Genomic DNA, 14,112 nt, shown 5'->3' with positions numbered 1-14,112 from the left:
AAGCTAACTAGATGACTGGTGGGGACTGGTTCGGTCGGGACGAGGAAGCTAACTAGATGGCTGGTGGGGACTGGTTCGGGACGAGGAATCTAACTAGATGACTGGTGGGGACTGGTTCGGTACGAGCAAGCAGGGGAGGCGCCTGGCGATATGCATTTAGTCAGTCCATCTTTTCCTGGTCCACTCAGTCAGTTATAGTCAAAAGCCACAGAAAAAAAGTTTGACAGGACTTTTGAGTCACTATTTTTTGTTGACGAAATTAACACTGGTTCAAAGTGTGTGTCTGTATTTTTTAATTTAACCTGTATTTATCTGGGGAAGTCAGTTAAGAACAAATTATTATTTACAATGACGGCCAAACCCAGACGGCCAATTGTGCCCCGCTCTATGGGACTCCCAATCACGGCCGGTTGGATTCAAACCAGGGTCTGTAGTGACGCTCAAGCACTGAGATGCAGTAACTTAGACCGCTGTAAGGTGTGTGTGTGTGCCGTGCCGGGGGAGTAAGTGCCCTTGGTGGAGGAGGAGCTAGGAGGAGGCTCCAGTTACGTGGGCGGTCGTAAGGGGGCCACTGGACCCGCCCATGATGCTCAACAGACCAATCACAGACTTCCCCTGGACATACCTGAAGACAAGACAAAGTAGCAAGAGTCAACAAGACAAAGTAGCAGGAGTCAACAAGACAAAGTAGCAGGAGTCAACAACAAAGACAACATTTCTCATATAACACTAACAGTAAACAGGTTCGGACTGGGGTCATGAGGTTCGGACTGGGGGGGTCATGAGGTTCGGACTGGGGTCATGAGGTTCGGACTGGGGGGTCATGAGGTTCGGACTGGGGGGTCATGAGGTTCGGACTGGGGGTCATGAGGTTCGGACTGGGGGGTCATGAGGTTCGGACTGGGGGTCATGAGGTTCGGACTGGGGGGGTCATGAGGTTCGGACTGGGGTCATGAGGTTCGGACTGGGGGGTCGTGAGGTTCGGACTGGGGGTCGTGAGGTTCTGGACTGGGGGGTCGTGAGGTTCGGACTGGGGGGGTCGTGAGGTTCGGACTGGGGGGGCCGTGAGGTTCGGACTGGGGGGTCGTGAGTTCGGACTGGGGGTTCGGACTGGGGGTCGTGAGGTCGGACTGGGGTCGTGAGGTTCGGAGGGGGGTGAGGTTCGGACTGGGGTCGTGAGGTTCGGACTGGGGGTCGGAGGTTCGGACTGGGGGTCGTGAGGTTCGGACTGGGGGTCGTGAGGTTCGGACTGGGGGTGGAGGTTCGGACTGGGGGTCGTGGAGGTTCGGACTGGGGGTCGGAGGTTCGGACTGGGGGTCGAGGTTCGGACTGGGGTCATGAGGTTCGGACTGGGGTCATGAGGTTCGGACTGGGGTCATGAGGTCGGACTGGGGTCGTGAGGTTCGGACTGGGGTCATGAGGTCGGACTGGGGGTCAGGAGGTTCGGACTGGGGTCATGAGGTTCGGACTGGGGTCATGAGGTTCGGACTGGGGGTCATGAGGTTCGGACTGGGGTCATGGACTGGGGTCATGAGGTTCGGACTGGGGTCATGAGGTTCGGACTGGGGGTCGGACTGGGTCGTGAGTTCGGACTGGGGTCGTGAGGTTCGGACTGGGGTCGTGAGGTTCGACTGGGGTCATGAGGTTCGGACTGGGGTCGTGAGGTTCGGACTGGGGTCATGAGGTTCGGACTGGGGTCGTGAGGTTCGGACTGGGGGTCATGAGGTTCGGACTGGGGGTCGTGAGGTTCGGACATGGGGGGTCGGACTGGGGTGCAGTGAGGTTGGACTGGGGGTCGTGAGGTTCGGACTGGGGCGTGATCCACACTGGGGGTCGTGTGGTTCGGACTGGGGGTCATGAGGTTCGACTGGGGGTCATGAGACCGGACTGGGGTCATGAGGTTCGGACTGGGGTCATGAGGTTCGGACTGGGGTCAACTGGACTGGGGTCATGAGGTTCGGACTGGTCATCCTTCGGACTGGGGTCATGAGGTTCGGACTGGGGTCATGAGGTTCGGACTGGGGTCATGAGGTTCGGACTGGGGCCATGAGGTTGGACTGGGGTCAGGGTTCGGACTGGGGTCATGAGATGGGGTCATGAGGTTCGGACTGGGGTCATGAGGTTCGGACTGGGGTCATGAGGTTCGGAGGGGTGTCTCATCACATTGTATCGGTCACATGCAGATTGTAGCCATAGATGGTGATATCTCTCTAGGAGCTGATCATCTGTCTGTGGTGTGGGCGGCGGTCTTACCTGGCAGAGACCCGGACAGAGAGGCAGGGTGAGGTACATAACCCAGAGAAACAGAAGGGCCGTGAACCACCAAGTCATTGGTTACAGTCTCCCTGTCATCCTTCATCTGGGGACAGAGCACGCTGGCACACCAAGTAGATGGCACCCACCACAAACAGCGCCATGACAACCCCACAATGGAGCCGATGGTGTTGGTGGGCTGGGAGGACGGCTCTTCAGTCGGTCTGGGGGGGGGGGCAGAGGAGGAGCTTACTAGAAGGACATTATTCCATGTTTAGTTGAGAGATCCAGCAGGTAAAATAGTACCTTTTAGCCAGGTAGTTGAACACATTCTTCACCCCATCATGTAGACACACACTATAGATAAACTGGTCTAGGATCAGATCTGTCATGAGGACACACTATAGAAAAACCTCCCTCTTCCTCATGAGATAAACTGTCCTAGGATCAGATCTATAATTGGACTTACAGCAGCCCATCTCGTCCGAGTTGTCAGAGCAGTCTGTAGAGTGGTCACACTTGATGTTTCCCCACACACTGACCGCTGGAACAGCTGAAGTGGTCCGGAGAGCAGCGCACTGGAGAGGGTTAAACCACGATAAATTAAACCAGGTTTAAACCAGGTTAAACCAGGTTCAGCAGTAATCTACATTAGACTGGAGATGTGTCTCTCCTCTCTGTGTGTGAGAGAGATGTGCCTCTCCCTCTCTGTGTGTGTGAGAGAGATGTGCCTCTCCCTCTCTGTGTGTGTGAGAGAGATGTGCCTCTCCCTCTCTGTGTGTGTGAGAGAGATGTGCCTCTCCCTCTCTGTGTGTGTGAGAGATGTGCCTCTCCCTCTCTGTGTGTGTGAGAGAGATGTGCCTCTCCCTCTCTGTGTGTGAGAGAGATGTGCCTCTCCCTCTCTGTGTGTGTGAGAGAGATGTGCCTCTCCCTCTCTGTGTGTGAGAGAGATGTGCCTCTCCCTCTCTGTGTGTGAGAGAGATGTGCCTCTCCCTCTCTGTGTGTGTGAGAGATGTGCCTCTCTGTGTGTGTTCCTGTCTTACCTTCACATTTGTTCTCGTCTGAGTGATCCTGACAGCTGACCTCTCCGTTGCAGCGGAGCTGAGGTCAACACACTGTCTGGAGTCACACTGAAACTCTGAATCTGAACAGACAGGACAGTCTCCCTCGTCGCTGCTGTCGTCACACTCTGGGTAGCCGTCACACCGCCACGCTGTGGGGGAATACAGTCCACCTCCCGGATACACAGGAGAACTGTTCTGGAGAACAGGTGGGGGGTTCTGGGGGAGAGAGACAGGTTACAACTGTTCTGGGGGAGGAGAGACAGGTTACAACTGTTCTGGAGGAGGAGAGACAGGTTACAACTGTTCTGGAGGAGGAGAGGAGAGACAGGTTACAACTGTTCTGGAGGAGGAGAGGAGAGACAGGTTACAACTGTTCTGGGGGGAGAGAGACAGGTTACAACTGTTCTGGAGGAGGAGAGACAGGTTACAACTGTTCTGGAGGAGGGGAGGAGAGACAGGTTACAACTGTTCTGGAGGAGGAGAGGAGAGACAGGTTACAACTGTTCTGGAGGAGGAGAGACAGGTTACAACTGTTCTGGAGGAGGAGAGGAGAGACAGGTTACAACTGTTCTGGAGGAGGAGAGGAGAGACAGGTTACAACTGTTCTGGAGGAGGGAGAGGAGAGACAGGTTACAACTGTTCTGGAGGAGGAGAGGAGAGACAGGTTACAACTGTTCTGAGGAGAGAGAGAGACAGGTTACAACTGTTCTGGAGGAGAGAGGAGAGACAGGTTATAACTGTTCTGGAGGAGGAGAGGAGAGACAGTTATAACTGTTCTGGAGGAGGAGAGAGAGACAGGTTACAACTGTTCTGGAGGAGGAGAGGAGAGACAGGTTACAACTGTTCTGGAGGAGAGAGAGACAGGTTACAACTGTTCTGGAGGAGGAGAGACAGGTTACAACTGTTCTGGAGGAGGAGAGACAGGTTACAACTGTTCTGGGGAGGAGAGGAGAGACAGGTTACAACTGTTCTGGAGGAGGAGAGGAGAGACAGGTTACAACTGTTCTGGAGGAGGAGAGAGAGACAGGTTACAACTGTTCTGGAGGAGGAGAGGAGAGACAGGTTACAACTGTTCTGGAGGAGGAGAGACAGGTTACAACTGTTCAGGAGGAGAGAGGAGACAGGTTATAACTGTTCTGGGGGAGGAGAGGAGAGACAGGTTATAACTGTTCTGGAGGAGGAGAGACAGGTTATAACTGTTCTGGAGGAGGAGAGACAGGTTACAACTGTTCTGGAGGAGGAGAGACAGGTTACAACTGTTCTGGAGGAGGAGAGACAAGTTACAACTGTTCTGGGGGAGGAGGGAGAGACAGGTTACAACTGTTCTGGAGGAGGAGAGGAGAGACAGGTTACAACTGTTCTGGAGGAGGAGAGGAGAGACAGGTTACAACTGTTCTGGGGGAGGAGAGACAGGTTACAACTGTTCTGGGGGAGGAGAGACAGGTTACAACTGTTCTGGGGGAGGAGAGACAGGTTACAACTGTTCTGGGGGAGGAGAGGAGAGACAGGTTACAACTGTTCTGGAGGAGGAGAGGAGAGACAGGTTACAACTGTTCTGGAGGAGGAGAGGAGAGACAGGTTACAACTGTTCTGGGGGAGGAGAGGAGAGACAGGTTACAACTGTTCTGGAGGAGGAGAGGAGAGACAGGTTACAACTGTTCTGGAGGAGGAGAGACAGGTTACAACTGTTCTGGAGGAGGAGACAGGTTACAACTGTTCTGGGGGAGGAGAGGAGAGACAGGTTACAACTGTTCTGGAGGAGGAGAGGAGAGACCGGTTACAACTGTTCTGGAGGAGGAGAGGAGAGACAGGTTACAACTGTTCTGGAGGAGGAGAGGAAAGACAGGTTACAACTGTTCTGGAGGAGGAGAGGGAGAGACAGGTTACAACTGTTCTGGGGGGAGGAGAGACAGGTTACAACTGTTCTGGAGGAGGAGAGGAGAGACAGGTTACAACTGTTCTGGGGAGGAGAGGAGAGACAGGTTACAACTGTTCTGGGGGAGGAGAGACAGGTTACAACTGTTCTGGAGGAGGAGAGACAGGTTATAACTGTTCTGGGGGAGGAGAGGAGAGACAGGTTATAACTGTTCTGGAGGAGGAGAGGAGAGACAGGTTACAACTGTTCTGGAGGAGGAGAGGAGAGACAGGTTACAACTGTTCTGGAGGAGGAGAGGAGAGGCAGGTTACAACTGTTCTGGAGGAGGAGAGACAGGTTATAACTGTTCTGGAGGAGGAGAGACAGGTTACAACTGTTCTGGAGGAGGAGAGGAGAGACAGGTTACAACTGTTCTGGAGGAGGAGAGACAGGTTATAACTGTTCTGGAGGAGAGGAGAGACAGGTTACAACTGTTCTGGAGGAGGAGAGGAGAGACAGGTTACAACTGTTCTGGAGGAGGAGAGACAGGTTACAACTGTTCTGGAGGAGGAGAGACAGGTTATAACTGTTCTGGAGGAGAGGAGAGACAGGTTACAACTGTTCTGGAGGAGGAGAGGAGAGACAGGTTACAACTGTTCTGGAGGAGGAGAGACAGGTTATAACTGTTCTGGAGGAGGAGAGACAGGTTATAACTGTTCTGGAGGAGGAGAGACAGGTTACAACTGTTCTGGAGGAGGAGAGGAGAGACCTGTTACAACTGTTCTGGAGGAGGAGAGACAGGTTATAACTGTTCTGGAGGAGGAGAGGAGAGACAGGTTACAACTGTTCTGGAGGAGGAGAGACAGGTTATAACTGTTCTGGAGGAGGAGAGGAGAGACAGGTTACAACTGTTCTGGAGGAGGAGAGGCAGGTTACAACTGTTCTGGGGGAGGGACAGCTAATGTGAACACAGTTGTAACCTAACACACAATGCTCTACGTGTTAGGGTAGGGATATCATTTCACGTCAGTCCATCTTCATAGTTCACTATTTAGTGTAAAGCTGTGACCAGCAGCACAGGGTCAGAGGTCAGGGGTTATACCTCCACAGGAGAGTTCATTCTGCAGCAGGACCAGATGAACAGGACAGGAGCAGCGTGTGGTTCCTGTCTCCCTTGACGATACAGATGTGAGAACAGCCTCCGTTGTCCCAGGTACAAGGGTGCTTACCTGAAGGAGAGAGTGAGGTCAGAGTTCAGGAACAACATAGAGAAAGTTGACCTCTGAGACCAGAGGGGTCAACAGTCCTATACTAGTACTGGGCCCGTTTCCACAAACCATCTTAAGGCTAAGTTCATCGTTCGAACGTTAGGATCACCGTTAAATCTCAACGCTTGTGGTCTAACGCCTGCCTCGGTCGGACCCCTCGCACGCCTGCCTCGGTCAGACCCTCGCACGCCTGCCTCGGTCAGACCCCTCGCACGCCTGCCTCGGTCAGACCCTCGCACGCCTGCCTCGGTCAGACCCCTCGCACGCCTGCCTCGGTCAGACCCCTCGCACGCCTGCCTCGGTCAGACCCCTCGCACGCCTGCCTCGGTCAGACCCCTCGCACGCCTGCCTCGGTCAGACCCCGCACGCCTGCCTCGGTCAGACCCCTCGCACGCCTGCCTCGGTCAGACCCCCGCACGCCTAACGCCTGCCTCGGTCAGACCCCTCGCAGGTCTAACGCCTGCCTCGGTCAGACCCCTCGCACGCCTAACGCCTGCCTCGGTCAGACCCCGCAGGTCTACAACGCCTGCCTCGGTCAGACCCCTCGCAGGTCTAACGCCTGCCTCGGTCAGACCCCTCGCAGGTCTAACGCCTGCCTCGGTCAGACCCTCGCAGGTCTAACGCCTGCCTCGGTCAGACCCTCGCAGGTCTAACGCCTGCCTCGGTCAGACCCCTCGCAGGTCTGTCGTCTGCCTCGGTCAGACCCCTCGCAGGTCTAACGCCTGCCTCGGTCAGACCCTCGCAGGTCTAACGCCTGCCTCGGTCAGACCCTCGCAGGTCTAACGCCTACCTCGGTCAGATCCCTCGCAGGTCTAACGCCTACCTCGGTCAGACCCCTCGCAGGTCTAACGCCTGCCTCGGTCAGACCCCTCGCAGGTCTAACGCCTGCCTCGGTCAGGACCCCTCGCAGGTCTAACGCCTGCCTCGGTCAGACCCCTCGCAGGTCTAACGCCTGCCTCTGGGGGAGGACCCCTCGCAGGTCTAACGCCTGCCTCGGTCAGACCCCCTCGCAGGTCTAACGCCTGCCTCGGTCAGACCCCCGCAGGTCTAACGCCTGCCTCGGTCAGACCCCTCGCAGGTCTAACGCCTGCCTCGGTCAGGACCACTCGCAGGTCTAACGCCTGCCTCGGTCAGACCACTCGCAGGTCTAACGCCTGCCTCCGTCAGACCACTCACAGGTCTGTCGTCTGCCTCCGTCAGACCACTCACAGGTCTGTCGTCTGCCTCGGTCAGACCACTCGCAGGTCTAACACCTGCCTCAGTCAGACCACTCACAGGTCTGTCGTCTGCCTCGGTCAGACCACTCGTGGAAGAGCTAAGAGCGTTGTTAGATGCTTTTCCTCTCCTGCATGTTTTAAACACAGAAGATCTCTGCTGAACATAGACATGTCTAGCTGCTGAGGAGAGGGGTCAGAGGTCAGAATATTATCTGTACTCATGTCTAGCTGCTGAGTAGAGGGGTCAGAGGTCAGAATACTGCAACGTTCTCTGCTTTACGGAGACATGGCTTACTAGGAAAACGCTATCCAGGGCGGTACAGCCAACGGGTTTCTCCACGCATCGCGCCGACAGAAACAAACATCTCTCTGGTAAGAAGAGTGGAGGGGGTGTATGCCTCATGACTAACGGGACATGGTGTGATGAAGGAAACATACAGGAACTCAAATCCTTCTGTTCACCTGATTTAGAATTCCTCACAATCAAATGTAGACCGCATTATCTTCCAAGAGAATTCTCTTCGATTATAATCACAGCCGTATATATCCCCCCCAAGCAGACACATCGATGGCTCTGAACGAACTTTATTTAACTCTTTGCAAACTGGAAAACATTTATCCGGAGGCTGCATTCATTGTAGCTGGGGATTTTAACAAAGCCAATCTGAAAACAAGACTCCCTAAATTTTATCAGCATATCGATTGCGCAACCAGGGGTGGTAAAACCTTGGATCACTGTTACTCTAACTTCCGTGACGCATATAAGGCCCTGCCCCGCCCCCTTCGGAAAAGCTGACCACGACTCCATTTTGCTGATCCCTGCCTACAGGCAGAAATTAAAACAAGAGGCTCCAACTGCTGAGGTCTGTCCAACGCTGGTCAGACCAAGCTGACTCTACACTCCAAGACTGCTTCCATCACGTGGACTGGGACATGTTTCGTATTGCGTCAGATGGGAATATTGACGAATACGCTGATTCGGTGTGCGAGTTCATTAGAACGTGCGTCGAAGATGTCGTTCCCATAGCAACGATAAAAACATTCTCTAACCAGAAACCGTGGATTGATGGCAGCATTCGCGTGAAACTGAAAGCGCGAACCACTGCTTTTAATCAGGGCAAGGTGTCTGGCAACATGACTGAATACAAACAGTGCAGCTATTCCCTCCGTAAGGCTATCAAACAAGCTAAGCGTCAGTACAGAGACAAAGTGGAATCTCAATTCAATGGCTCAGACACAAGAGGCATGTGGCAGGGTCTACAGTCAATCACGGACTACAAGATGAAATCCAGCCCAGTCACGGACCAGGATGTCTTGCTCCCAGGCAGACTAAATAACTTTTTTGCCCGCTTTGAGGACAATACAGTGCCACTGACACGGCCTGCAACGGAAACATGCAGTCTCTCCTTCACTGCAGCCGAGGTGATTAAGACATTTAAACGTGTTAACCCTCGCAAGGCTGCAGGCCCAGACGGCATCCCCAGCCGCGCCCTCCGAGCATGCGCAGACCAGCTGGCCGGTGTGTTTACGGACATATTCAATCAATCCCTATACCAGTCTGCTGTTCCCACATGCTTCAAGAGGGCCACCATTGTTCCTGTTCCCAAGAAAGCTAAGGTAACTGAGCTAAACGACTACCGCCCGTAGCACTCACTTCCGTCATCATGAAGTGCTTTGAGAGACTAGTCAAGGACCATATCACCTCCACCCTACCTGACACCCTAGACCCACTCCAATTTGCTTACCGCCCAAATAGGTCCACAGACGATGCAATCTCAACCACACTGCACACTGCCCTAACCCACCTGGACAAGAGGAATACCTATGTGAGAATGCTGTTCATCGACTACAGCTCGGCATTCAACACCATAGTACCCTCCAAGCTCGTCATCAAGCTTGAGACCCTGGGTCTCGACCCCCCCTGTGCAACTGGGTACTGGACTTCCTGACGGGCCGCCCCCAGGTGGTGAGGGTAGGCAACAACATCTCCTCCCCGCTGATCCTCAACACGGGGGCCCCACAAGGGTGCGTTCTGAGCCCTCTCCTGTACTCCCTGTTCACCCACGACTGCGTGGCCACGCACGCCTCCAACTCAATCATCAAGTTTGCGGACGACACAACAGTGGTAGGCTTGATTACCAACAACGACGAGACGGCCTACAGGGAGGAGGTGAGGGCCCTCGGAGTGTGGTGCCAGGAAAATAACCTCACACTCAACGTCAACAAAACTAAGGAGATGATTGTGGACTTCAGGAAACAGCAGAGGGAACACCCCCTATCCACATCGATGGAACAGTAGTGGAGAGGGTAGCTAGTTTTAAGTTCCTCGGCATACACATCACAGACAAACTGAATTGGTCCACTCACACTGACAGCGTCGTGAAGAAGGCGCAGCAGCGCCTATTCAACCTCAGGAGGCTGAAGAAATTCGGCTTGTCACCAAAAGCACTCACAAACTTCTACAGATGCACAATCGAGAGCATCTTGGCGGGCTGTATCACCGCCTGGTACGGCAACTGCTCCGCCCTCAACCGTAAGGCTCTCCAGAGGGTAGTGAGGACTGCACAACGCATCACCGGGGCAAACTACCTGCCCTCCAGGACACCTACACCACCCGTTGTTACAGGAAGGCCATAAAGATCATCAAGGACATCAACCACCCGAACCACTGCCTGTTCACCCCGCTATCATCCAGAAGGCGAGGTCAGTACAGGTGCATCAAAGCTGGGACCGAGAGACTGAAAAACAGCTTCTATCTCAAGGCCATCAGACTGTTAAATAGCCACCACTAACATTGAGTGGCTGCTGCCAACACACTGTCATTGACACTGACCCAACTCCAGCCATTTTAATAATGGGAATTGATGGGAAATGATGTAAATATATCACTAGCCACTTTAAACAATGCTACCTTATATAATGTTACTTACCCTACATTATTCATCTCATATACATATGTATATACTGTACTCTACAACATCGACTGCATCCTTATGTAACACATGTATCACTAGCCACTTTAACTATGCCACTTTGTTTACTTTGTCTACATACTCATCTCATATGTATATACTGTACTCGATACCATCTACTGTATGCTGCTCTGTACCATCACTCATTCATATATCCTTATGTACATGTTCCTTATCCCCTTACACTGTGTATAAGACAGTAGTTTTGGAATTGTTAGTTAGATTACTTGTTGGTTATCACTGCATTGTCGGAACTAGAAGCACAAGCATTTCGCTACACTCGCATTAACATCTGCTAACCATGTGTATGTGACAAATAAAATTTGATTTGATTTGATTTTGATTTGATTTATCTGTACTCTCATGTCTAGCTGCTGAGGAGAGGGGTCAGAGGTCAGAATACTATCTGTACTCTCATGTCTAGCTGCTGAGGAGAGGGGTCAGAGGTCAGAATACTATCTGTACTCATGTCTAGCTGCTGAGGAGAGGGGTCAGAGGTCAGAATACTATCTGTACTCATGTCTAGCTGCTGAGGAGAGGGGTCAGAGGTCAGAATACTATCTGTACTCTCATGTCTAGCTGCTGAGTAGAGGGGTCAGAGGTCAGAATACTATCTGTACTCTCATGTGTAGCTGCTGAGTAGAGGGGTCAGAGGTCAGAATACTATCTGTACTCATGTCTAGCTGCTGAGGAGAGGGGTCAGAGGTCAGAATACTATCTGTACTCATGTCTAGCTGCTGAGGAGAGGGGTCAGAGGTCAGAATACTATCTGTACTCTCATGTCTAGCTGCTGAGTAGAGGGGTCAGAGGTCAGAATACTATCTGTACTCTCATGTGTAGCTGCTGAGTAGAGGGGTCAGAGGTCAGAATACTATCTGTACTCTCATGTCTAGCTGCTGAGTAGAGGGGTCAGAGGTCAGAATACTTACTGTACTCGCTCATGTCGAGGTCGTAGACAGCGTGAATGTCGCTGAGAGAGGCAATGCGAGCCTGGATCTTGGTCCTTCCCTCCCTGGTCGTCTTGTCGATGCGTTCGATCATCTGCTGCTGACGGTCGATCCAGTACAGGTGGTTACCAAACACCGTCAGACCAACCGGCTGGAGGATGTTGGAGTCCTCAATCACAATCCGATTGGCTCCTGGAGGAGGGGGGGAGAGGCAAAACAAGGGTCAGGAAGTGAAGGAACGGAGCAGTGATTGGCTATGACCTCGGCCAGGCAGATCAGTGATTGGCTGACATTTGGCTCCTGGAGGAGGGGGGAGAGGCAAAACAAGGGTCAGGAAGTGAAGGAACGGAGCAGTGATTGGCTATGACCTCGGCCAGGCAGATCAGTGATTGGCTGACATGAGGTTGGTAGGCACCTGATAGGTCACTGCTCTCGATGCGCCGGAGGTCTGAGTCGACCCAGAACAGCTTGCCGACCTCATTGTCTATGGCCAGGGCAACGGGCTTCCCCAGGCCACTGAAGAACAACACCTCTCTCTCTGTCCCGTCGAGCGCTGCTCGTTCTATCTTAGGACTGCGCTCCTGCAGGTTGGTAAAGTACATGTACCTGGAGAGAGAGGGAGACTATATTAACAGACATGACGGCTGTGTACATCTGGAGAGGTACATAACAGTATTTGTCTTATGGTGCACCTACCCCACACTGTCCCAGGAACAGTCCTACCCCACACTGTCCCAGGAACAGTCCTACCCCACACTGTCCCAGGAACAGTCCTACCCCACATTTCCCCAGGAACAGTCCTACCCCACATTTCCCCAGGAACGGTCCTACCCCACATTTCCCCAGGAACGGTCCTACCCCACATTTCCCCAGGAACGGTCCTACCCCACATTATCCCAGGAACGGTCCTACCCCACATTATCCCAGGAACGGTCCTACCCCACATTTCCCCAGGAACAGTCCTACCCCACATTTCCCCAGGAACAGTCCTACCCCACATTATCCCAGGAACAGTCCTACCCCACATTATCCCAGGAACAGTCCTACCCCACATTATCCCAGGAACAGTCCTACCCCACATTATCCCAGGAACAGTCCTACCCCACATTATCCCAGGAACGGTCCTACCCCACATTGTCCCAGGGACAGTCCTACCCCACATTGTCCCAGGGACAGTCCTACCCCACATTTCCCCAGGATGTCGTTATCAACACGAGGTGAAGGGAACGGTCCTACCCCACACTGTCCCAGGAACAGTCCTACCCCACAGTCCTGTCCCAGGAACAGTCCTACCCCACACTGTCCCAGGAACAGTCCTACCCCACACTGTCCCAGGAACAGTCCTACCCCACATTTCCCCAGGAACAGTCCTACGCACATTATCCCAGGAACAGTCCTACCCCACATTTCCCCAGGATGTCGTTATCAACACGAGGTGAAGGGAACAGTCCTACCCCACATTATCCCATGAACAGTCCTACGCACATTATCCCAGGAACAGTCCTACCCCACATTTCCCCAGGATGTCGTTATCAACACGAGGTGAAGGGAACAGTCCCACCCCATATTATCCCAGGATGTCGTTATCAACACGAGGTGAAGGGAACAGTCCTACCCCACATTATCCCATGAACAGTCCTACGCACATTATCCCAGGAACAGTCCTACCCCACATTTCCCCAGGATGTCGTTATCAACACGAGGTGAAGGGAACAGTCCCACCCCATATTATCCCAGGATGTCGTTATCAACACGAGGTGAAGGGAACAGTCCTACCCCACATTATCCCATGAACAGTCCTACGCACATTATCCCAGGAACAGTCCTACCCCACATTTCCCCAGGATGTCGTTATCAACACGAGGTGAAGGGAACAGTCCCACCCCATATTATCCCAGGATGTCGTTATCAACACGAGGTGAAGGGAACAGTCCTACCCCACATTATCCCAGGAACAGTCCTACCCCACATTTCCCCAGGAACGGTCCTACCCCACATTGTCCCAGGGACAGTCCTACCCCACATTGTCCCAGGGACAGTCCTACCCCACATTTCCCCAGGATGTCGTTATCAACACGAGGTGAAGGGAACGGTCCTACCCCACATTATCCCAGGAACAGTCCTACCCCACATTGTCCCAGGGACAGTCCTACGCACATTATCCCAGGAACAGTCCTACCCCACATTTCCCCAGGATGTCGTTATCAACACGAGGTGAAGGGAACAGTCCCACCCCATATTATCCCAGGATGTCGTTATCAACACGAGGTGAAGGGAACAGTCCTACCCCACATTTCCCAGGAACGGTCCTACCCCACATTGTCCCAGGGACAGTCCTACCCCACATTTCCCCAGGATGTCGTTATCAACACGAGGTGAAGGGAACAGTCCCACCCCATATTATCCCAGGATGTCGTTATCAACACGAGGTGAAGGGAACAGTCCTACCCCACATTATCCCAGGAACAGTCCTACCCCACATTTCCCCAGGAACGGTCCTACCCCACATTGTCCCAGACCCACATTGTCCCAGGGA

General features: G+C 53.3%; 1 pseudogene across 1 annotated transcript in view; it reads right to left on the bottom strand.

Annotated features, from left to right (window-relative positions):
- Window positions 1-2,348: 2,348 nt before the first annotated feature.
- LOC124023568 overlaps window positions 2,349-14,112 on the bottom strand; it is a 105,931-nt pseudogene continuing 94,167 nt past the window's right edge. Inside the window, exons 16-21 of the transcript XR_006836700.1 lie at window positions 11,992-12,182; window positions 11,559-11,768; window positions 6,275-6,401; window positions 3,297-3,533; window positions 2,719-2,831; window positions 2,349-2,477 (exon numbers count right to left, since the gene is read on the bottom strand). The product of XR_006836700.1 is annotated as a low-density lipoprotein receptor-related protein 6-like (transcript). The remainder of the gene's footprint in view (window positions 2,478-2,718; window positions 2,832-3,296; window positions 3,534-6,274; window positions 6,402-11,558; window positions 11,769-11,991; window positions 12,183-14,112) is intronic.

This window comes from Oncorhynchus gorbuscha, unplaced genomic scaffold (assembly GCF_021184085.1).
Source record: "Oncorhynchus gorbuscha isolate QuinsamMale2020 ecotype Even-year unplaced genomic scaffold, OgorEven_v1.0 Un_scaffold_1636, whole genome shotgun sequence".
NCBI classification, from domain to species: domain Eukaryota; kingdom Metazoa; phylum Chordata; class Actinopteri; order Salmoniformes; family Salmonidae; genus Oncorhynchus; species Oncorhynchus gorbuscha.
The sequence above is the reverse complement of the archived record's forward strand: the minus strand, read 5'-3'. Positions and strand labels throughout refer to the sequence as shown.